At 39.1% G+C, this 26256-nt stretch overlaps 1 long non-coding RNA gene and 1 other non-coding gene across 4 annotated transcripts in view; both read left to right on the top strand.

Annotated features, from left to right (window-relative positions):
• Positions 1-1395: 1395 nt before the first annotated feature.
• LOC132378720 (U6 spliceosomal RNA) lies at positions 1396-1500 on the top strand. Its single transcript, XR_009507169.1, has one exon. It is a non-coding gene; the product is annotated as a U6 spliceosomal RNA (small nuclear RNA).
• The window catches only part of LOC132378323 (uncharacterized), a 54493-nt gene continuing 29667 nt past the window's right edge, over positions 1431-26256 (top strand). Inside the window, exons 1-3 of one of the 3 annotated variants that reach the window (XR_009506973.1) lie at positions 1431-1667; positions 18763-18855; positions 25997-26239. This is a non-coding gene — a long non-coding RNA (uncharacterized LOC132378323). Of the gene's footprint in view, positions 1668-18762; positions 18942-25996; positions 26240-26256 lie in introns of all 3 variants that reach the window. The other 2 variants (XR_009506975.1, XR_009506972.1) reach the window with 2 other exon arrangements.

Here is a 26256-nt window from a genome sequence, read left to right as displayed (position 1 = left end):
GATCAAACTGACAGAAAGGCGACAGTAACTCAAATAGCCACACATTACAACAGTGGTGTGCAGAAGAGCATCTCTGAATAAACAACATGCGAAACCTTGAATGGCATGAGCCACAACATTAGAAGACCATGAACATATACCCAGTAACCACTTCACTAAGTACAGGCAAAAAAAAGTTGTTGAGATCTGACAAACTGACTGTTGAGATCCACAGTCCGTGAAGGTTGGTGATAACATCTCCTCCTCACTGACGATCAACACTGACGCACCTCAGGGGTGTGTGCTTAGCCCACTGCTCTACTCTCTGTATATACATTACTGTGTGGCTAGGCATAGCTCAAATACCATCGGTAAATTTGCTGACAATGCAACCATTTTTGGTAAAATTTCAGGTGGTGATGAGATGGCGTACAGGAGTGAGATATGCCAACTAGTGGAGTGGTGCTGCAGCAACAACCTGGCACTCAACGTCAGTAAGTCCAAAGAGCTGATTGTGGACTTCAGGAAGGGTAAGACAAAGGAACACATACCAGTTCTCATAAAGGGATCAGAAGTGGAGAGAGTGAGCAGCTTCAAGTTCCTCAATATCAAGATCTCTAAGTATCTAACCTGGTCCCAACATATCGATGTAGTTATAGAGACGGCAGGACATCGGCTATACTTTATTAGGAGTTTGAAGAGATTTGGCATGTCAACAAATACAATCAAAAACTTCTATCGTTGTACTGTGGAGAGATTTTGGTCAGGCTGCATCGCTGTCTGGTATGGAGGGGCTACTGCACAGGACCGAAAGAAGCTGCAGAAGGCTGTAAATCTAGTCAGCTCCATCTTGGGTACTAGCCTACAAAGTACCCAGGACATCTTTAGGGAGCGGTGTCTCAGAAAGGCAGTGTCCATTATTAAGGACCTCCAGCACCCAGGACATGCCCTTTTCTCACTGTTGCCATCAGGTAAGAGGTACAGAATCCTGAAGGCACACACTCAGTGATTCAGGAACAGCTTCTTCCCCTCTGCCATCCAATTCCTAAATGGACATCAAAGCTTTGGACACTACCTCACATTTTTTAATATACAGTACTTCTGTTTTTGCACGTTCTTTAAAATCTATTCGGTATACAGTACATAATTGATTTATTTGTTTATTATTATGTTTTATTTCATTTATTATTACTATTTTTTTCTCTCACTGCTATATTAAGTATTACATTGAACTGCTGCTGCTAAGTTAACAGATTTCATGTCACGTGCCGGTGATAATAAACCTGATTTCTGATTCTGATTCTGACTCAGTACAATCTTGGCAGTTGTGACACAAGCAGTCGTTCTGTACTTTCTGGGAGTGAATTCCAACCATAGCTGGGTCAAACCTGTCTTCCTAATTAAGTAGCAACTAATTGCTACTCCAGTAACACTGTTACTAACACTGCAATGATACAGGGAAGATTGGTATGGCCTCAGCGCAACAATGACATGCAAATTTGTGAAGCATTCCACATATTTCTGGTTGGCATGGCGGCATAGCAGTAAGGCCAAAGCTTTATTGTGCCAGGAATCACCAATCGGGTTTTGATTCCTGGTGCTGTCATTAAAGAGCTCACAATTCTCCTTGTGACCAAGCGGCTTTCCTCTAGGTGCTCCGATTTTCTCCCACATTCTGAAGGTGTATGGTAAGTTGAAAATGTTATGTTGTTGCTGGAAGTGTGGCAATATTTGTAGACTGTTCCTAGGCAAACCTTGCTGATCTGATTTGATGCAAATAATGGATTTCATGGTATATTGTAGATTTCGATGTAAATGTGACATATATGGCTGATGTTTCGAAATCTCTTTAGTCATATATATTTTTTTATTTCCAGCATGTCCCTGCTTTATATTCTATGTTTTGCCCAGTTATGATTAACATACTACAGCCCATCTGATTTTTCTGCCCTGCTACTTTCAGAAATCAGGGACAGTCAATAACTTTATTTCTCTTAGCCTCTTGGTATTTTTTATCTATTTTCCTCTTTTGTTTCTCATCCCAAAGAGAGCAAAGAACAATATATCTCTCTGCTCCATAAAAAAATGTTGCTCTGAACTAATTAAGCTAATGATGCTTAATTAAAACAATCCCTTCTGCCTGAATATGGTTCATATCCTTCCATTTCCTGAATATTCATGTGCTTCATGACCGTCTCAAATGTCTCTGCTGTACCTGTCTCCACCACTACCCCTGGCAGCACATTGCAGGCACCCGCCCTTCTGTGTAAAAAAACTTGTCTTGCACATCTGCTTTTAACTTTCCCACTCTCAACTTCAATACACACCCTCTATACATTTTAACCCAGAGAAGAAGATACTGACTGCCTACTGTATCTATACCTTTCATAATTTTACACTTATACAATTCATTATTAATTTGCCATTTTTTCTGACCACCAGTCTATTCATGCTTTCTTATTGCATACAACTTTTTTCCTCACTTTGAATCACAAAATCAATTTTAATTAGGGTGTAAGTTTGATCCTTCATTCATACTAATTTCAGAGATGTTCATTTGGCCATCTTTTAGTTAGTGGCCATCTCCTTTTAGTTAGTGATGCCCTTTCATTTGGCGACCAGAATATTTGATATATTTGAGTTAGATGTGCTCAGATTGTCTTTATACTGTAGTGAGTGACCAGAGCATTTCAGATGCACTCCTGGCTTAACAACCATGCTGGCAACTGACAGGGCAATTCATTGGCAGGTAGCAGATGAACCAATTACAAGCATCTCTCCAGCCTAAGAGGCGGGCAGCAACAAAGTCCTTCAGTCATTAATGCTCAGGGTGTAACGTTGGGAATATCCACTGCTGGTTGCCTTGTAAAAAGTGTACTGAGTTTGCACTCAAGTTGAAGATTTCAATTACAACAAATATCAACTGCTACAGGTTCACAGGATTGTACTAATGCTCTACACAAAGGGGAAAATCCCTGGAAGTGTTACACTGCACAGTCACTCTATTTCAAGAACTGTAAAGCCAATGGCTTATTGTATCATAAATCCCCTCTGCTGATTGTGTTGAGGAAGGCCATCTGCCTAAAGCAAAGCATTTATTTATGGATCACTGTGATGTTGGTTAAACAGCAACTTAATGAAAATGTCCTATTTTGCTGAATGTTATCAGATATCCAAATGGCAATTATGCATTGCAAGCTTTGTTTCTGGCCTGAAAGGTGTCAGGACTGAATGCACTGAGAACGGATCTTCAATAATGGTATAAATTTAACTGCATAATTACAAACCATCCTATTCACTGTATGGACAATGGCTAACATATTTTATGAGAGTAATTATAGTTCTGCATGTAGAAAACTACCACTGTACACATAGACAGTATATTTTGTGAAGTTTCTACAACCACTAAGAACTGATCGTTCTGTTGTAGATTATTTCCTATTATACTGGGGTAGCCAAAGATAGATTGGGTGACTACAATACAGAAAAGCTTGATTCACTCCATGTGGTATTGAACTTCCAGTCAGCTGTTACTTTAATTCTCTGTCACTTCACACTCATCTTGCAGTTCTCAACCTTATACATTGTTCCAACAAAGTTCACTGTAAACCTAGGGAACAGCACCTCATCTTTCAACAAGGGCATTACAAACATTTTGAACTCAACAAAGAATTCAGCCACTTCAAGTAATCAGCATTCAGCACTCTTGGTATCGATGGATAACTTTCTTTCTTAGTTTCTTTAGTAACTTCAGAGATTTAATCCATCCTTTCACTTATTCCAGGTGTAACACGCTGTAATGTTTCACAGCTAATGTAATGGCTTCTTTGTAATGTTCACTGCTGAGGTAACAGTTTCATTGTAGCAGCAACGTTTGGGTTATGGCTGAAGATAGTAGGATGCCCAGACAGACAGACATACTTTATTGATCCCAAGGGAAATTGGGTTTTGTTACAGCCGCACCAACCAAGAATAGTCAAGAAATATAGCAATATAAAACCATAAATAATTAAATAAAAATAAGTTAATCATGCCAAGTGGAAATAAGTCCAGGACCAGCCTATTGGCTCAGGGTGTCTGACACTCCAAGGGAGGAGTTGTAAAGTTTGATGGTCACAGGCAGGAATGACTTCCTATGACGCTCAGTGTTACATCTCGGTGGAATGAGTCTCTGGCTGAATGTACTCCTGTGCCTAACCAGTACATTATGCAGTGGATGGGAGTCATTGTCCAAGATGGGATGCAACTTGGACAATGACCAATAAGAGATTGTTGCTGTGTCTTGTGATTCTGGAAGCAGTTGATTTCATGGGTTTTTGCCAGAGGGAGAGAGAGAGATGAAGAGAGAAGACGCGAATGGAGAGATGTGGTAGGCCACCGGATGGGGTGGACTCGGACCGGGGGTCCAAAGATTGGCGACACTTGGAGGAGACTGATGGAGGAAGAAGGACTACAGAACTGTGTGAGCTCCAACATTGTGCAGACTGTTTATTATTAAATCTTATGATTTGGACCCTATTTCTTTTATATTTTGTTTTTCTTCTAACCATATAGTCAAAGTAAGAGTTATAAAGCTTAATTGTTTAATCACATATTGTGTGCTGTTTGTTATTTTGGGGTACTGATTTGTAACAGGGGACATATTGTGCACCATCCACCCAAACGAGATTTCTTAAGTTCGGCCGGGCAGTTATCACCCCCTATATTAAGACGCTAGGCGAAACGAGTGCTACACAGGCACTTTTTAACACTGAACTATCACTCCATTTTACATTTAACCTCTCCAAATATTTATCCTATCAACTTCCCTTTAATTTTCTTCTCCACCTCACGTCCTCATCACCTACCAAACCCAATTAAGAAGTTCTGCAGATGCTGTAAATTCAGAGTAACACTCATGAAATGCCGGATGGCAGATCTGGCAGCATCTATGGAGAGGAATAAAGAGTCACTGTTTCGGGGTGAACCCCTTCATCAGGACTGGAAATGAAGGGGGTAGAAAGCAAAAACGAGAAGTTGTGAGAAGGGGAAGGAGTTTAAGATTGCAGTGATCGGTGAGACTAGGTAAGGGGGAAGGTTGGTGGTGGGGAGGAGGTAACTTTCAAAACTGAAGTAAGAAGAGAGGAGATGAACAATGGGGCGAGGAAAGAAGGAGGGGCAGCAAAGACAGGTGATAGGTAGAAGAAAAGAAGACAAGCGATAGGAAGGGATCCAAAATGAGGAATGGAGAGAAAGGGAAGGAGGGAGAAATTACTGGAACTTGCAGAATTGAATGTTGATGCTGTCAGGTTGAAGGCTAGCCAGCTAGAGCATGAAGTGTTGTTCTTCTAATCTGAGACTGGCCTCATTGCACAGTAGAGGAGGCCATGAGTCAGCATAAGTATTGACAGCTCAGAAGGAAAAAAATGTTTCATTAGAATTGTAAACTATTTGCAATAAAAAAACAAGTTTAAATTGCAGAGGAAAGTAGGAGGGTGGAGGGAGCAGAAGGGAGGTCTGTGATGGAGTCAGATTGAGTGGTGTTGGAGGAGTCTGAGCAGGCCATGCTCTCTTCTTGCTGCTGCCATCAGGGAGAATGCACAGGAGCCTCAGGACTCACACCAACAGGTTCAGAAGCAGTTATTATCCCTCGAAAATCAGGCTCTTGAACCATAGGAGGATAACTTCACTCAACTTAACTCATCCCATCTTGACACTGTTCCTGCAACAGTCCACTGTTTCTATAGACTCACTTCTAAGGACTCTTCACACCGTTTTCTTGATACTTATTGCTTATTTATTATTATTTTTGTTGTTATTTTATTATTATTATTTCTTCTTTTTTGCACAATTTGCACAACTATTTGCACAACTTGTTGAATTTTGCACACTGATTGTCCTGTTGGTGTGGTTTTTCATTGATTTTATTATGGGTATTAGATTTTTTGAGTACTTTCACAAGAAAATGAATCTCAGGGTTGTATATAGTGACATATTTGTATAGTACTGTGCAAAACTCTTAGCCACCCTAGATTTTTTTATATGGCTTCAGATGGTACGGCCTCCACAGAGCCCTGATCTCAATGTTTTCAGGCTGTCTGGGATTACTTGGAGGGACAGAAGCAAGTGAGACAGCCAAAGTCTGCAGAAGAACTGTGCCAAGTTCTCCACGATGCTTGGAACAAGCTACCAACAGATTTTCTTATAAAACTGCATGACAGTGTACCTAAGAGAATTAATGCAGTTCTAAAGGCAAAGTGTGATCATACCAAATATTGATTTGATCAAGTTTTTTTTTACTGTTTACTTCTTTTTATAGCAAATTTTCTGATATTTAGAAACTTTTCATTTCTTAATTTTTGAAAGCATTTTCACTTTATAGGATGTGTTATGCATTTGCTTGAGTCTTTTGCACAACGGTACTTAGGTAATAAATTTTCCTAGAACATTGAAAAAGAATGCTAAAGACTAATACTTACAGAAATATCTGTGGGAGGACTGAGATATCGAAAGAAAAGCCCAGAGATTATCCGAAGAAGAGAGAGAAAAAAGTAAAGCCCTGATACTGGAATTGCGACATACAAAGCTGGTATTGCAGGTTATCTGAAACAGCTAACTTCATTGCCTAGTCTGGAAGATGAGATGTTGTTGACAAGCATGCAACTTGCTTCCATTAGCAGTGATTAAACAGAATGGTACATGTATACTTAACTGGAGCTTGAGTATAATGGAGCACTCAAGGTTTACACTAATAGATGTAGATGAATAGAGGAAGCTGGAGAGAAGCACAATTCTGATCTGGACTGTGCCTGTGCTTTGTATCTCATGTCATCCTGTGGAAATAGTTTGAGAAACCTAATTTATAGTCATCAAACGTGGAGAATTAAATTGTCAGGTATTAATGCAGACTGCATAGAGGTGCTCTGCAAAGAGCACACCAGATTCAGAACTACATTGTCAAATGGTGAGAAGCAAGGAGGTTATGGAGTAGATATTGCGCCTCCCTGTCATTGCATGGGAAAGTGGCATGAGAAGGGTAGTAGTGGGTGGAGACAGGATCAATCTAGGTAGTCACAAAGGGACACCTCTATTTCCAATGATGAAAGGGGACAGGAGGGAAAATAATTCTTCTGATGGAACAAATGATGGCAGAAATTATAGATAATGACCTATTGAATGTAGGATCTGGTGGGTAGAAAATAAGGGCAAAGGAAAACTGATCCTTGTTCTGGCTGAAAGAATTGGCTGTAATCAATAAGATACAGTTGTGAGACCCCTAAAACTCAACAATGGAAAACTATGATGAAAATAAAAAATTCCTAAAGATATTAAATAGATCACACACACACAAAATTCTGGGGGAGCTCAGCAATTCAAGCAGCATATATGGAGGGAAATTGACAGTCAAGTTTTCAGCCTGCGACTATTCACCAGGATGCTGAGGTCTCGATAAAGGGTTTCAAGCTGAAATGTTAACTGGTCATTTCCCTCCATTGATGCTGCCTGATCTGATAAGTTATCCTAACATTTTGTGTGCTTTTTTCAAGATATGTGGAATATTTTTGTATCTCTGTATAAAGGATCATTATGGTTCGATATTAAGAAAAAGCATCTATGTATGAAATAGTTAGGGCTTCTGTTCAAAGAGGAAGCATAAGGTCTCAAGTAGATCTGTGGTGAAATGGAAGTGGAAAAGAACTGACGTGCCTGGATTCAGAAAATGGGAATATGTTAACATGGTGGACTGGGTTCAGAAGTTTGACATATGAACATGAGAAGAGACTGGACAATGGGAGAAAGGATAGAGTCAACGTCAGAAGAAATAAATGCTGTGGAACCAGAGTAGTTCAAAAATCAAAGTAAGTTTTATTATCAGAGTACTTAAATGTCAGCACATACAACCCTGAGGTTCATTTTCCTGTGGGCATATTCAGCAAATCTTTAGAATAGTAATTGTAACAAGATCAATGAAAGATCAAGTAGAGTACAAAAACAACAACCTGTGCAAATGTTAGTATAAATAAACAGCAATAAAAAATGAGAACATGAAATAACAAGATAAAGAGCCCTTAAAGTGAGATTATTTGTCGTGGGAACATCTCAATGGATGGACAAGTGAGTGTAGTTATTCCCTTTTGTTCAAGAGCCTGATGGTTGAGAGGTTGCAACTGGTTTTGAACCTGGTGGTGTGAGTCCTGAGGCTCTTCTACCTTCTATCGGATGGCAGCAGCAAGAAAAGACCATAACCTAGGTGGGGAGGTGGTCAGATTCAAACAGTATGTATACAAGCACACTTAGGAATATTGGGAGGAGGAAGTGGTGATCTGCAGTCTGGATCATCCTGGGGAGAAACTATAGAAGAACTTTAACAGGTTCTGCCTGAGTGTTCTGCTTTATTTCAGATTACCAGCATCTGCTTGTTATCATTCTTTTGATGTTGCTTGATGATGCGTTGAGTGAGGGAGTTTAGTTAATTCTTCAACACAGAAAATTCTTTCAGGAGGATGGTGGCCCTAAAGGGGAATACCAACCTTCACTGTGAGCCCTTAAGAATAATGATGCAGTGGAGCATTAAAGGCTGTAAGCGTTATGATCTACAGCAGGGGTTCCCAGCCTTTTTCATGCTATGGACTCTTACCATTAATCGAGGGGTATGTGAACCCCAGGTTGGAACCCCTGATATATAGTAAACATTCAATCTTTCGGAACTCACCTTTGTTCTGTTGATCAGACAGTGCTAAAATTATATACTAGGGCAAAATCTTTCCTGTATTTAGATGCAGCTGTTAAAACTCATGGTGAAATTATTTAAACAGTTGTAGTGTACAGACAATATAACAACACAGCAGAAGGCAAGTATTTTGCATGAATTTTTTAGTGCCCAGTGGCATAGAACAGCCACTTAACCAGGAATAACAAAATTAGAGACTCACCAAAGTTACAATTTCTTGCTTTTACTAAAGCTCTCAATGGTTTCAAGGCCTCATAAATAACATACAATCTTTAATGTAGCTACAAGGGTTAGAAGTGATCTGAGAGCCATTATTATTGAAATGTGCATCAATATTTGCCATAATGTCAAAATTAGCACCCCATTACACATATTTTGTTCCAGTAATCCAAGTGGAAGATGCTTGTTTGAATCTTTATGTGAAAATAACACTTAAACACAAGCAGGAGTTCATAATAATATACCAAGGGAATAGCAGCAAGAGACTATGAGCACTGTTTACTTCTAATGCCAGCTCAGTTGATTTACTTGAAGGAATCCTTGCAATACCCCATTGCTCGTATTTTTAACCTGTTTTTACCTGATTTCTGTTTTCTATATCAAATCTATTAAGTGGTCCCGGTGGGTAAATTCAGATTATACCCTTCAATTAGGATATACACAGGGAAATTTATCCCTGTGGCAAGCAGAAGGTGGTGGAGAGTGCTGGGATAAAGGTGTTGTGGGAGATGCATTAGATTATCCCTTCCTCAAGTCATACTATGGACAACCAGCTAGGTACTTCCCTTTGGCTTCTGGCAATCCATTTGCAGATGTTTAGAAACCATAAAAATGGCATCATATATAGCTACTTGGAGATAAATTATATTCCATTCCACTGCAATAAGAAACTTAAGTTTACAACTGTTCTGTAGGTTGTATTGGTGACCAATTTACCAAGACTTTTAAAGTTTTTCTATGGAGCTATAATTGCAATTCCTGCTTCCTTATTGAGCTATTTTGGCAAATCAGTCTATGATCAATTATTTCTTAATGAACAGACTTCAAAAAACTTTGAGATTCTTTTTTACCAAGTAAACTTAACTGGCAGAATAATTCCTCACTAAAGAATCACCTGATTTGTTATTAATCCAAATTATATAAATTCCTCACTGGGATGCCACCATTATTAAAATATGAGTCCTAGTCTTGGAAACTTAAAATAGAAACTAAACACTTAATCAACTTATAATGATGATGATGATGATGATGATGATAATAATAATAATAATAATAATAATAATAATAAATACTTTATCGATCCTGAGTGAGAAATTCTTTTGTTAACTTAGCAATGTTTAAAAACACACTTAGCAGTTACTAATAATAACATACAAAATAATAATACACATGATAACAAAGAAACCAATGTACAATAATGTGTGAAATAATGAAGCAAAGACTATTGTACTGTGATATGACTTCTCCTGTCATACTGAGATGAACAGTTGTATATGCCTATTGCGTTTGGTAGAAAAGATTTTCTGTAACGATCCTTGTGACAGCGGAGCTGAATGAGTCTGTTGGAAAGGATCCTCCAGTAAGCTTACTCAGTCGGTCATGGAGAGGATGTGCCAGATTGTCCTTAATGGATAACGGTTTATTTAGTGACCTCCTCTTTAGTGACCAGATTGTAGCCAAGGATGGATCCAGCCTTTTTCAATGAGTTTATTTAGACTTTTTGCATCATCAGCACCAATGATACTGAGAATTCAAGGTATTCAATGCATATTCTCTGATTCATGGAAAATAGCTCCTTTTCCTCTGTCTTCCACAACGGTCCTTACACGTGCTTTCCTGAGGTCACCTAACTGTAGATAGCTCAGACAGAGACAATCTGGGACATTTATTTTTACACTGTTCAACATTACACTGAATTGATAGTAATGAATTGAAGAGTTTAATCACTAAGACAATGAGCGCTTGTCTTGTGCTTCTAGGTTGAATTTATACTTTGCAAATAATTTAAATATTTATTATTTTATGTAAGAGTCTGGAGCTTTTAGTGATTATTTCAAAATTTAATTTCTGTTTACTTTTCCATAATATTTACAATCTGCAGTACTTGTCAGTTGCTAGAATCATTTCCACCTACCAATATTTAGTGAGTCGGTTGTCCAGTAATAACAGGCATATTGATAGCAACAATTTACTTGTGAGCAGAGATGTGGTTTTTTTTGACAATGAATGACAGGGCAAGATGCTGAGATAGAAGTACGTGGTTCCCTGAAAGTAGCGACATTGATAGACAAAGTGGAAAAGAAGGCATATACAAGAGAAAATCTGCAAACACTGGAAATCCAGGCCACACAAACAAAATGCTGGCGGAACTCAGCAAGCCAGGCAGAATCTATAGAAAAGAATCCAGTCAACGTTTTGGGCCAAAACCCTTCAGCAGGACTCTGAAGAAGGTGCATGACACGTTTGACGTTATCAGAGGAAACAATGGGTATAAAATTCATGTTACAGTTGTAGAAATCACTGGTCAGGCCACTGGAGTATTGAGTGCAGCCCTGGTCTCCATATTACAGAAAGAATGTGACTAAGCTAAAAAGGGTGCAGAAAGATTCACAAGGATGATGACTAAGGAGGTAGGTTTTGAGTTTTTAGGAGATTGTAATCAGGTTTTGTATCACTGTCATATATCATGCAATTTGTTGTTCTGTAGCAGCAGTACATTACAATGCATTATAATAAAAACTGTAAATTACTGTAAGAAGTGTGTGTGTATATACATATATTTAAAAAGTTATATTAAATAAATAGTGCAAAAAGAGAAAAAAAGTAGTAAGACAGTGTTCATGAGTTTATTGTCCAATCAGAAATCTGATGGAAGAGAGGATGAAGCCATTGCTGAATCATTGAGTTTGAAGGTTCAAAGATCCAATTTAATGTCAGAGAAATGTATACAATATACATCCTGAAATGCTTTTACTTCACAACCATCCACAAAAACAGAGAAGTACCCTAAAGAATGAACGACAGTTAAATGTTAGAATCCCAAAGTCCCTCCAGTTCCCCTTCCTCCCGCACCTAATTGGCAAGAAACAACAATCCCTCCGGCAAAAGAAAAGCATCGGCACCTGCCACCGAGCACTCAAATATGAGCAAAGCAATAGCAAAGACACAGACTTACAGTTACACCAAAGCTTTTGCGTTTCAGCCGGTATACGGTATATTACAGGGTCTGTCTCTCTCTCTCTCTCCCTAATAAGGGAGAAGGAGGTGTCTCCATTCTCTCAGCGAGTGGAGAGACGTAACAAACAACTCGCCGGTTTACCATGTTAAAAGTCCGTTACGTCACCTTTTCAAGCTCTATGCCAGAAGATCTCAAAGATCTCGGGTCTCTGGGCACACAGCAGATATCCCGACTCCCCCGACAACACACGGGTCTCCTGCTGTGACACCGATCCACCATCTGCCCATCTCCAGAGCCCCGAGATCTCAGGCTTCCAAATCCGAGCTGGACTCTTAGGCCGAGCCCTTGGTGTGCCGAACAACAGTTGGTTATGAAACCCCAAGAGCGGGTCCCATTCCCGCAAAGAACCGAAGTCAGCGTGTAACTCCAGGTCAAGATCTTCCAAAGAACCCTGAAAGGGTAAACAATGATATTAAAGATGGAAATAGAGCTGTTTCCAAACATGAAAGCAAAGGAGTCGCTGTTTATCACCATCATTACTCTGCTCTGCCTTTTCTTCGGGCCTTCAGGCTCCTTTGCTTCTCCTTGGTGAGAAGAGGGCATGTCCTGAGTGATGGAAGAACTTAATGATGGATGGTGCCTTTTTGAGGCATCAATCCTTGAAAATGCCCCGGATCTGATGAGGCTCGTGTCCATGATGGAGCTGACTGAATTTACAACTTTAGCAGCTTATTTCAATCCTGCGCAGTGTCTGCCCTCCCACATCCCGATATCAGATGGTGATGTAGTCAGTTAGAAGCGTTCCAACATATCTGAGATAACAGATAGGTTGGAACTTTTCTCTCCTGGAGTAAAGGAGGCTGAGAGCTTACCTTTTAGAGATTTATAAAATAATGAGAAACTTAGATCTGGTAGCTAGTCAGAGTTTTCTTCCAAGAGAAGGAGAGTCTAAAACTAGAGGGAAGAGATTTAAGGTAATAGGGGGAAGTTTTTCACACAGAGGGTGGTGGGTGTATGGGATAAGCTATTAGAGGAGGTAATAGATACAACTGCAAGATTTAAAGGACACTTGGACATGTACAAGAATAGGGATGGTATGGAAGGATAGGTGCAAATACAGGTTTTGGGATTAGTGTAAGTAGGCATCTTGGACAGCATTGCCATTGAGTTGAAGGACTTGTTTCCATGTCAATTTAATTCTATTTTTATGTCCTCAGTCATTACCTCATCACAAAAACAGATTAGTTTTCAACCTCACATTACATCTATGCCTAGAAACTTCACTGCCCATAGTTTCATATTTATGACATGTGACCTAGTTCTACGCCGGTACACTTCACTTATCAGATGGCCTGACTCCCACCAACTTGCAGAATTTAACGGAGTCACTGGAAGCTGATATGAAGCATGAGCCTTAAGGAAACTAGCTCTCATTCTGTAAATGACTTGGCTTTTCTCATTTCAGAGCTTATACTAAAAAGAACTTAAACTTACACTGTAACAAAACACAAAAGATTGAGTGAAACAAACTTAAATCTACTGTATCATCTGCCTATATTGAGCAAACTTGAACACAAATGTTAGAAGGCATGTACAAATTCCATAATTCTCAGTGCTCTTAAACACATTCCATTTTATACAATATATAATTGGACAAATAGATAATAATTTCTTTATGTCATATGTGCTCCCTCTTTTCTTTCAAAATCTGTAATTTGGACACCTACGGTCTGTCTCATCCTCCAAGAGGACCACAACATTGTTGTGGCTTGTTGGCTTGCGTGCCTCGATGACCCATGGGGCTACATTGACTGAAGTCAGGGCTTTGTGCTTTGGCTCTTGGTAGCGTCATCCATGCCAAACAGGTCAAAGGGTAGAGGCCAGACTAAGAGTGGTCCACCGGTCCTCCAGGTTCATGGGTTCACCTCAGGGTTAACAAACCTGGGTAGTCAAAAAAATAATGGAAGCAGCAAAAAAGAATCCTTCTATATCTGTGTGCGATGGCATGGGCAGTCAGATGGAGGACCCCTAAACGCCAGCTACATAATAGGCAGTAAGCATCTGTCTCTGTCTCTTACAATATTTATATTGTGAGTTGCGAATCCAACATCTATTTAAAACAATGTTGATCTTTGTTGCTTCATCAATCATTTCCTTGGACAGAAGAGGCAGAAATCCAGACCTTGTTTTTGTGTAGTCCAACCAAACAGGGAAATGGGGGTTTGACAAGTCAACAGGGACTGTGGCTAAGAGCTGGATTTAAATATATTACAGGTGAAGACTTGGAAACAAGTGGCAGGTGACTCCTGTTGGCGGGGCAAAGTCTGGCAGGTGCCTACTTGTGTAGCCGTGACACACACTTCTCACAAACATGATCATTATAATGTAGTTGAAATCACCCAGGATTTACCGATCCAAATCTGAAGAAAAGCTTTGTTTGCACCCTATAGTTCTATTTACGGAGAGCTGCCTTGCCATTGTGAGGATGGGCTACTGATTGGCCCGCTCTAGTCAAAAGCAAATAGAATATGCTCTTCCAATTAGTCGTTCCATCTCCCAATCCCAACTCCAGCTCCAAATCACCATGGTCACGCTGAATGGTAAAGCAGTTGCCAAGAGGGAGAAGTAAGTTTTATAGTTACCTTACCCAGTTTTTCTCCCCCAAGAGATAAGTAAGGAATCTGCCAAAATAATTATTTGAAACTCTGACAGTTTGGCTGAACTCTGCTTTGAACAGGATTATATTCTCTTCAATTGGAGGTAGCCCAGCACTGAATTAATTTCAGAACAATAATAGCATAAATTGTTAAACCAAAGAAAAATAGCTTATATTTTTGATATGGAGAGTGTCGCTTCAAACTACAATTATAAGCACTGAGAAAGTTTGGATTAATTTCTCAGCTATTACTTTCCAAAGAGGTGAAATTACATTGAGTAACAGAATAAAAATCAGGTTTATGTATGTTGTGAAATTTGTTATTTGTGGCAGCAGTACAGTGTGATACATAAAAATATATTAAATTCAAAGTAAATTTATTATCAAAGTACTTGTCACTGTATATAGCCTTGTGATTCATTTACTTGCGGCATTCACAGTCAGTATAAGACTGCGTGTACTATGTTGATGATAATTGGACAGAGATTTCTTTAAACAAGTCTGACAGAAGTCCCTGATTTGAAAGGCGTCACAGTAGGCTGTTTCTTTTTTGCTGATGGCAACTCTCAATACTTTGAGTAGCTGCTTAATATCAGACTTTGTGGGTATGTAAGCTGCAGTCAGGATCAGGGAGAAGAACTCTCTTAGTAAGTAGAATGGTCAGCACATAATCATTAGATATTCCAGGTCTACATTGAATTTACCTTAAAACACAGACACCCTCCCCCCCCACCTTTTGTCTTCTTTTAATCAGTGTCCGGTCCACCCTGTGTTTTGAGAAGCCCTTAGATCTGACATGTCTAGGGTGAGCCATGTTTCCATGAAACAGAGAACACAGCAATTCCTCATTTCCCTCCTATACAGCTACCTTGCCTTTCAGTCCTTGGTTTTGTTCTCCAGCAACTATACATATGCTAACAAGATTCTGAGGAGAGGAAGTTTCATGCCCATGGCTTGTTATAAGATATAATAGGAAATATTAAACAGGAGTGCAGAGGTAGAAAAAAATAGTGAGGAAGTGTTCATGGGTTCATGGATCATTCAATAATATGATGGCAGAGGAGAAGAAACTATTACTAAAACTTCCCTCTCCGGAGTTTTTTTTTGTTTTATATTTTGCAGGGATCTTCAGGTTAAACTAAGTATTATTATGGAGATCATATTCTATCTCTGCACAATGAAGTATGTTTACAATTAAATCTTCAGTACTGAGAGTCATTGTCAATGAATATATTAATACATTTTTTTCTTTTCGTGCCTTGTGGTGCATTGGGTGGCATTTTTGGCATTTCCATTGCATTTGACTGTTTTTCCAAGACCAAGTTGCTAGCTCAACGCTCAACCGAGCACGGATGGAAAGCACGCAAGGTACTGGCCAGATTTGAACTTAAGACCATTCGCCTCACAGTCCGGTGCTGATGCCACTACACCATTCTGTAGTGCCATTACATAAAGAGTTCTAAATGTGTTGCAAAGTTTTATCTCACAACATTTGTAAAAACCTCAAATTAGCTACCAGGAATGCCACAGAATTCAGTAACTTGAGGTCTCTTTGTTTCATGTTAAGGAACTTTAATTCATGGCAAACTTTCTGTACAATAAAAAATAACGTAGTAATGCTAAAGCTAACAGATAATTGGGAGTTGCGGGAAATCTCTGCTTAGTTTGCGTATGCATTAATCAATATTTCACCATATGCTTTCTTGATCACCTGATTTAATTTGTTCATCCTCCTTAGACCTTCCCTGAGATTAGGCTGAACAGCTTTGTAGTTCTGCCAAAATAAATCCCACTATGAAATACTTATTAATTATTAACACTTTGTCCTTTAGAAGAAACATTTACTTCATTTATTTGTATGTTTATTTAATGTCAAATGAAGGCATGTTTACACGGTGAAACTTCAAAAGATTTCTGTGCACCGACTCATCAAGTTGACTTCAGTCCACTAGTTACATTATACAAAACATCAAAGGAAAGATGAAGTAAACAGCTGAACTTGTGCATTGAGAGACAAAATGAAATTAAACGTATAATGCATTCTGGGAATGCAGCTCTCTCCAATTGATCAGCTTTGTCTTGTTAAAGAGACAGGAGACCATTTCCCCTTGATACATACTGAAATACTTCAGTTTCATTTAGATGAGTGTCTTTGGTGTTGAGAATTGATTAGAAGACAAACTGTCCATACTATGGCTGTTAAATCAATATTTGTTGTAAAAAAAAATGTTTTAACTAGAATGAAGAGGTCATGTCAGGATCAAGTGATTATTTTCCACATCATTCAATTTCTTGGATGGACGGAATTCAGAGAAATCACAAAACAGAACTATGCACACTGCCTGGATGCAAGGGATATTTAGATATCATCAACATTCACACCATGTGGCATTGTTCAAGCAGACGCAAAAATACATTTTGCATTTCCAATGTAAAGATGCAAATAGGTGTAAGTGGAAATGATATCACTGCAGAAACAGGGGAATCAAGGATGGGAGCTGAACTACATACAGTTTATAAAAAGTATATATATAAAAAACTTGGGCTATATCAGGTGTCGGCCCGAAACCTTGACTTTTTATTCTTCTCCATAGATTCAGGGATCTGTAGACTGCGGAGCCTAATGTCAGTGGTTGGGAAATTATTGGGGAAGATTCTTAGGTACAGAATATACTTGCATAATACTGTGACTCTGATTCATTGGTGAGACGGACGGTGGGGGAGCTGCTTTGCCTTGGTTGTTCAGTGAACAATGCCCTCATGCCCTTTGCGACTACCAGGGAAGGAGACACCGGAGCTGGCTGTGTGATGGATCCCATACTCAGTTTGGGTCTGGTCCCTCTTGTCAGTGCTGCCCTCCAGGATTTTCTTGATGGAAGACATGCCTGATTGTGTTTGTCTGTGGCTGCACTTGCATGAGATGAGGAACTGCTGTGAGATTCTTCTTGCAGGAACATGGCTCCAGGGCAGCATCTAGGCACCTTCAATCTACAGGACATGACACTCACTGTATGTTTTTCTGCTGTCATAATTATATGTGCTGTGTGAGATTGTTCTGTGTTTTGACCCTTGGCCCCAGAGGAACGCTGTTTCAATTGACTGTATTCATATATATGGTTGAATGACAATTAACCTTGAACATGAACTTGATTTGGAAAAGCATTGACTTATTAGGGAGAGACAGCATGCTCTTATTAGGGAATGAAGAAGTCCTGTTGCACAAATTCAAATATTTTTTTTGGAAGATAATTAATGAGGATACAGACAGACAGACAGACAGACAGACTGACATACTTTATTGTTCCCAAGTGAAATTGGGTTTCATTACAGCCGCACCAACCAAGAATAGTGAAGAAATGTAGCAATATAAAACCATAAATAATTAAATAATAAGTTAATCATGCCACGTGGAAATAAGTCCAGGACCCGCCTATTAGCTCAGGGTGTCTGACACTCCAAAGGAGGAGTTGTAAAGTTTGATGGCCACAGGCAGGAATGACTTCCTATGACGCTCAGTGTTACATCTCGGTGGAATGAGTCTCTGGCTGAATGTACTCCTGTGCCTAACCAGTACATTATGGAGTGGATGGGAGTGGATAGGACAGTGGATGGTGTGAACATGGACTTTATTAATGCACTTGATGAAGCTCCTCATGATAGGCTAGTCGCAAATGTTTAAATTATTTAGGATCCACAGTGAGTTGATAAATTGGAGATAAAATTAACTTGGTCACTGAAGACAGAGGTAGTCATAGAGGGGTGTTCCTTTGACTGGAGATCTGTGATCAGAGGTCCAAAAGCATCTATATATATTTCTCTTCAAATGAAATCCAAGTGGTCCGATTAGTAAGTTTGCAAACGACACGCAAATTTCTGGAGTTGTGAAAAGTGAAGAAATTCATCAAAGGATACAGCAGGGAACAAATCATATAGAAAATTGTGGGAAGAAATGGCAGATACAGATACAGTTTAATCTGAGCAAAGATGAAGTACTGCACTCGGGGAAGTCAAATGCAAGAGGAAAGTATGTTGTAAATGCATTGATGTACAGAGGGATCTCTGAAAGAGGGAACTCTGAAAGAGGGAACACAAAAGGATTGGCTGTACACAAATGCATATAGCCTGCTTGTCTTCAGTGGCCAGGACATTCAGTACAAAAGTCGGCAAGTCATCATACAGCTGTATAAAGCATCTTGTTTGGCCACATTTACTGTGCATTATGTTGTTATTTCCCTACAGATATGAAGAAAGAAGGTGGAGGCTTTGGAGAGGATTCAGAAGAGGTTCGCTGGGATGTTGCCTGGATTGTAGAGTGTATTACCTGTCGGAGAGGTTGGACAAACATGGATTGTTTTCTCTGGAGTGTGGGAGGCTGAGGGATGACATGATAGAAATACACGCAATGGCCACTTCATTAGGTACATCTGATTGTTAATGTAAGTCTTATCAGCCAATCATGTGGCAGCAGATCAATGCGTAAAACCATGTAGACATGGTCAAGAGATTAAGTTGTTGTTCAGACCAAACATCAGAATGGGGAAGAAATTTGCTCTAAGTGACTATGACCATGTATCAATTGTTGGTGCCAAACAGGGTGATTTGAATATATCAGAAACCTCTGATCCCTTGGGATTTTCACACACAACAGTGTGAAAACAAAAAAAACACATCCTAACAGTAGCAGTTCTGTGGGCAAAAATGCCTTGTTAATGAAAGAGAATGGGCAGATTGATTCAAGCTGAGAAGAGAGCAACAGTAGCCCTAATAACCACGCATCACAGCAGGGGCGTGCAGAAGAGCATGTCGAAATGCACAACATGTTGAACCTTGAGGTGGATGAGCAACGGTAGCAGATGACTACAAATACATAGTGATACACTCAGTGGCTACCTGCTCAGGCATTTCCTGTAACTAATGAAATGACCACAAAAAGTACATAAAATTATGACAGCCATAGATAGGGTCAAAGATTTTTCCCAGTTTGAAAATTTCAAATACCAGAAGGCAAAAGTTTAAAGTGAGAGAGCGAAGGTTTAAAGGAAATTTATGAGGCAAGTTCTTTTGAAGGAAAAGTAGGTGCCTGGAATGTTCTGCCTGAAGTGGTGACAAAATCAGACCTAAGGGTAATGTTTAAGACATATTTAAACAGAGACATAAACAGGCAGGGAATAGAGGAATACAGACTACGTGCAGACAGATGGGATTGATTAAATGGGATAGTTGTGACAGATAGTTTGGGCCAAAGGGCCTGTTGCTGTGCTGTACATTTTATGTTTGTGAAGTGCACTTGAAGAGGACTTTGAAAGTCAGATTACCAGTGGCTTGTCATTCTCAAAACATTTTCCCTTTCTACCTAACAGGACTATTTCTTGTTAGTGTCTGGTTCTAATGTACCAAGAGCATTCCACGGAGTCAAATAAATGCAGTGACAGACAGTAGCACAAAGATAGATTCAGTCAAACAAAGATTACTTCAAATCTTACTGAGGTAAAAGGATCCACATTTCTGGAAAATGACATCAGAAAGCAATGTGACCAACAGCGACATCTTGCAGACAGCTCACAGAACTACTTCTTTTACTTCTTTTTTTTCAAATGTGAGTCTACTACTAAGCTGCATGAAACTGGAACCTATGATTTACATTTTTTGATGGTGTGCTTTCAAGCCGACCGAGCAATCTGGGGCTTTGCTGTCCCCAAGGGAGTTGGGTGAGGTTTGGAGCAGAGTGTGTGGCCAGCAGGCCGAGAAGCCTGAAGGTGGGACCCAAGCCAATGATCAACTCCATTTCTCACAGATCTTCCTGATTAAAGCTTTGAGCAAGACTGAAATCAATGAGGATGAGAGCAGAAGGCGAGCGAGTTTTCACTGTTGTCTTCCTGCTTTGACTGGTCTCTCTCTCCCTCTTGCTTACTGCTGCCAGACACTTGGGTCTTGGGCAAGGTTTAGTCGATGTGGTTTATGGACTTGGCTCTGTAGTTCATGTTATATGTGTTTCTGGTTTCTGGCTACTTATTTCTTAATTGCTATTTTGTGTGATTTGATTATTGCTCTGCTTCCTGCAGTCAACAAACAACACCATGATAAGTTGAAATGGACTGAACTAAACTGAACATTCCTAGTCTGTTTCAAGGCCTCTGTGGTTTGGTGCTTTATATCCTGTGTGATTTTTACTCATTTTTTTTTATTTGCATGATTTTTTTGCACATTGGGTGTTTCTTTGTTTCCTGGCTATCTGCAGGTAGACAAACCTCAGGGACATACTGCAAACATACATTGATAATAAATATATTTTGAATCTTTGACATGTCATTTTGTTAGCGTTGGCACCAATCTCTGATGGAGTGAAAACTTTTTAATATTTGCATTAGTTAATTATATGTATAGATGAGTAATCAAGGACAATTAGAAGTTAAAAATCACTTGGATGCAAATGAATACAAGCAGAAATAACCCAGCACTGAACTGCTCCCACAACTTATGGACTCACTTTCAAAGACTCTTCATCTCACATTATCAATATTACTTATTTTTTTTAGTATTTGAAATATTTGTTGTCTTTTGCCCATTGGTTGTTTGTCCATCCTCTTGGATGCAGTGTTTCATTGTTTCTATGATGGCTCTTGGATTTACTGATTATATCCACAAGAAAATAAATTTCAAGGTTGTATATATACGGTGACATATTTGTACTTGATAATAAATTTATTTTGAACTTTGAACTCGTGAGTAATGGAATAACACGAGCAACGTAAAGAAATCAGATTCTGACATACAACACGGATAAGGCCCTTTGAGCCACTGTATTTTCACCAACACATAAACACTAAAACCAATTTATTCTCCCCACGTTGCCATCAACTCTTTCCAGGCATTTTTGATTATTGATACAACAGAGACAATTTAGATTAATCATCAAGCTTACCAAGCTTTAGGATGTGGAAAGAAGTTGGAGCACTTGGAAACTGGTCCAGGGGAAAATATGTAACTCTACAAAGACAACACCAGAAAGCTGGATTCAGTTGCAAGGCAGCATCCCTATCAGCTGCATTACTGTGCCACCCAAGCGTGTTGCAGCAATTCACTTAGTTTATAGTTGGGTAAGGTTTCAGGAATGTTGGTTTCAGTATTTGGGAAAAGGATATTTATTTAACTGGAATTGGTGGGAGTACTTTCTGTTCACTGGAAGGGTCATGTCACAAATTGTCTGACAACTCAATTCTAGCCTCATCTGCTTCACAGTAGGTTGGAAATGGGCCAATAAGTGTGAAATGTATTTTGCCATTGAGACAGCCATCCCTCTATCACCTTAATATTTAATAGTCACCATACTATGTAATAGTCGCTAAGCTGAATTATAACACACACAAAATCCTGGAGGAACTCTGCAGCTCAGGCAGCACCTATGGAAAAGAATAAAGAGTCAACATTCCAGGCTGAGGCCCTTATCAGGACCAATTAAATCAAGCTAAATTAGAGATTGTAATAGAAACCTAGAAGTTCATTCTATCTGAAATTTGCAATTCCATATCTTATCAGAGTAGGATAAAATAGCAATAAGTTCTCACTTTCAGTTTCTATATTAGATGTACTTATAACACTATTCACTAAGGAGAACGTCATTCACATGTCATCTCCGCCAACGTCAAAATAATGTCCATACCTTGTGGCTTAGCATAACTACAGCAAAGCAAAGTGATGCAAACTCAGAATGGTCTCACAGAACAGCACATAGATTGAGGATAGATTTACTCCTAAACGATGGAGCATATGTTACTCCATACTTTGTCAGCATTTATTGTTTCAGCAACGAGAATTAGCTGCAATACTAATTTTCAGTTTTAGTTACATGGCCAGCTGTGCTCCTCTGCATATTTGCACAATCAATATTCTTCAAGAGGGAAAGAAAATATTTGCTCAAGCTGATGAATAAATTACTGCCTTTTACTTCATTCTGTTTAAAGTTTCACAAGAAACAATGAAACTCCTTTTGTGTGAGTTTTGTATGTTTGTATTATACATCAAGTGCAATGCTTATATTCAAAGAGCATGCAGACAGGACCTATGGCTACCACGTGAACCATTAACACCAGTCTGCATCAATCCATTTTCACCTTCAACTGTTTCCCGCTCTGATTGTCCTGCTAACCAAACAAAAAGGGGTGAATTACAGCTTCCATTTAAGCTGCCAACCAGCACATTGTTGGGATATGGGTCGAACATGGAGTAGTTGGAATTATGGGGTGAATATATAAAGAATGCTCAAACAGCTCTAGAATTGAGAACAAACTCACATCCTTGAAAATATGAGGCGGCAGCACTGACAACTGCAAAACTGAGATTCTACAGTGAAGAGAAACTAGGTAGAATCGTGCCTGATCTAAACCTTACTCCAATATGCCTTTCCATTTAATATTGAAAAACTCTAAACAAATTCAATTCTACTTTTTTTTGCTGATTTAGAAAATAATCAATTATTTTATTAAGCCTGAATGATTAACATTGGATGCAAGACACTGCTGTACATTTAAACTATTCAGTAAGCTGCTTTTCTTTTGAATGCTTTTTTTTCCAATTGAACTTTATGTTTATACAACGGTATAAAATAAATTTTTGCTAACTCTGAATGTCCAGCCCTGCTTGAGTTTACTGAAGAATTAGAATTGAAATTGGTTTATTACTTTGTCACATGTACTAACATACAGTGAAAAGCTTGTCTACATCTCCCTACCGTCCAGGCCACGCTCTCTTATTGCTGCCATCAAGAAGGAGGCATAGAAGCCTTATATGCCACATGACCAGATTCAGCAACAGTTATTACCCTTCAACTATCCTACACTAGCCTGCACAACTTCACTTACCTCAACACTGAACTATGAACATAGCCTACGGACCTACTCCCAAGGACTCTACAACTCAGGATCCCAGTTTTCATTTATTCATTTAATTACTTGTTTTTTATCTATCTGTCGAATATCCTTTATTTGCACAGTTTGCCTTCTTTTGCTCATTGGTTGTCAGCCGTTTTTCTTTGATTCCGTTGTAGTTCTTTGTACTACTGTGAATGCCTGCAAGAAAAAGAGTCTCAACGTATCATATGATGACATACTGTATATTGAATATAGAAGATAACATGCTGATGATAATATAGCATTCCTCGTTCTGCAATTCAAAGATGTGTTTCTAGGTATGCAAGCTTACAAAACAGGCAGACACAGGAACAAACAAGGGAAAATCTGCAGATGCTGGAAACCCAAGCAACACAACAGAAGAACTCAACAGGCCTGGCAGCCACTAAGGAAAAAAGTACAGTCAGTATTTCAGGCCAAAACGTCGACTGTACTTTTTTCCATAGAGGCTGTCTGGCCTTCTGAGACACAGAAACAGAAGGCTTATAAATTTCACACACAAAATGCTGGTAGAGCGTAACAGGCCAGGCAGCATCTATAGGGAGAAGCACTGTCGACGTTTCGGGCCGAGACCCTTCGTCAGTACTAACAAACTAACAGGGTCTCAGCCTGAAACGACGACAGTGCTTCTTCCTATAGATGCTGCTTGGCCTGCTGCGTTCCACCAGTATTTTGTGTGCGTTGCTTGAAATTCCAGCTTCTGCAGATTTCCTCGTGTGAGACTTATGTCTTTTTTTTCAGTTTTATCAATATCTTCACTTCATATAAGTCCTTTTTTTCAAGTTTTAATATCTTCACTTAAGAAAAAAATTTCAAGAACTTGCATGTCTTCAGCCCTACGAGATAAGTCCTCCACATTCAGAGAGAGGTGGGGAGACCAGGTCAGAACAATGTGATCTATCAACACATCAAAGAAACACACCTAAAAGTTCTAATATTAATAGTTTCAGCAGAAAACTACTGGAAATGACAGGTTACAAAGCTGACAGAAGTCTGATTCTTATGAATTCTTCAAAGCTTATCTCAGTGTAAACCTGAATTCACATTTTTTTGCCTTTTTATTTTCATACCATTTCCTGAGACAAGATCAATTATTATGTTTAAATCTACAAACCTGTGGACTCAGTTCTTTCTTTATGATGGTTCCATATTTCATCCTTTCATCCTCAGTGAAATTAAACATTACTTAATTTATTGCACTAATATGTCTAAATGCTCACATCTCCACAGGGTGCTGTGAAAGTTAAAAGTGCAACAAGACTTCAGATGTAGTACTCTGCTATCTTCACCCTGAAGTAAAAGCAAACCCCAGCAGCTTCTTTTTAGGAGAATGCTGTCATTTAAAACATAGTGCATTTTCACATTGGATAAATACACTCTGTGGCCACTTTATTAGGTAACTCCTGAGTATATGTTCATGGGAGTCTGCTGCAGTAGCCTAGCCATTTCAGGGTTCAATGTGCTGTGCATTCAGAGATGCTGTTCCAAACACCACTCTTGTAACACATGGTTATTTGAGTTACTGTCCCCTTTCTATCAGCTTGAACCAATCTGGCCACTCTCCTCTGACCTTTCACTAACAAGGCATTTTTGTCCACAGTACTGCCACTCACTGGATGTTTTTTTTTTGTTTTTCTCACCATTCTCTGTAAACTCTAGTGACTTTGTATGGGAACATCTCAGGAGATCAGCAGTTTCTGAGATACTCAAACCACCCCATCTGGCACCAACAATCATTCCACAGTCAAAGTCAGTTAGATCACATTTCTTCTCCATTTTGATGTTTGGTCTGAAGAACAACTTAACCATGTCTGTATGCTTTTATGCATTGAGTTGCTGCCATATGATTGGCTGGTTTGATCTTTGCAATAATGAAAAGGTTTACCTAATAAAGAGGCAACTGAGTACATATATTCCTACTAAAACAACGTTTTGTTAAAAGGGACTCCTCTGCATCCTTCCCTTGCCAACTTCCTTTCTTGGTTCCACCCACCTACCACCTACACATTTCTTCCAATGGATTCTCTCCCCCATCTGGTTCTTTATCTGTCCCTCATTATCCCCCTCCTTACTTATCAAAGTCCAACATTCAGAGTGTTTCTACCCATCATCCTGCATCCATCCTCAGTCTTCGCCTCATTTCTACCCCTCCCCCTTCTCTTTATCCCAGCAATCTTTCCTTTCCAGAGTGAATCCTGATGTAGGATCATGGCCCGAAACATCGGCTTTTGCTAGTGGAGGAAGTCCCTCAAATATTGTAGTAATATACCAGCTCAGGGGGGCACATGAGTGATCGCAGTGCTATTAATGTATATGAATGCAATAGAACAGTATGGAAAGCATTGACTATGAATGTAAAGAAAGTAAAGTAATTGAACAGTTTATTCTTATAAATATTTCAATATGCATAAAGTTCATTTTGTTAAAAATGTAAGTTCCTCTTCATCAGCAGATGCTCTTTGACCTATTGAGTTCTTCCAGCAGGCAAGTGGATCAAAATTGTGATGAAATTTGTATTTCTTGTATTTTACAGTTATAATACATGATATTTAATTTCTCTTCTACAGTGCAAAGTTGGCTGTTATGTACAAAAGAATGACTTAAGACTTAGTGAATTATTGCAATACTACAATGTCACTTCACCTTGAGTACAGCTATCTCCAAATGATCAAGTAGATTCAAAAGCCTTACTCCATCATACACTAATAATGAACCATGGGACCTCTATCACTGTAAGGAGTTCAACAGGTTCTACATTAGATAAATTAGTATTTCAGTAGTGATAACGCCAATATGCTTTTTTCACCTAGGTGAGTAAAATTTCTCT

The sequence above is a fragment of the Hypanus sabinus genome, chromosome 20, assembly GCF_030144855.1.
Source record: "Hypanus sabinus isolate sHypSab1 chromosome 20, sHypSab1.hap1, whole genome shotgun sequence".
Taxonomy (NCBI): domain Eukaryota; kingdom Metazoa; phylum Chordata; class Chondrichthyes; order Myliobatiformes; family Dasyatidae; genus Hypanus; species Hypanus sabinus.
The sequence above is the reverse complement of the archived record's forward strand: the minus strand, read 5'-3'. Positions and strand labels throughout refer to the sequence as shown.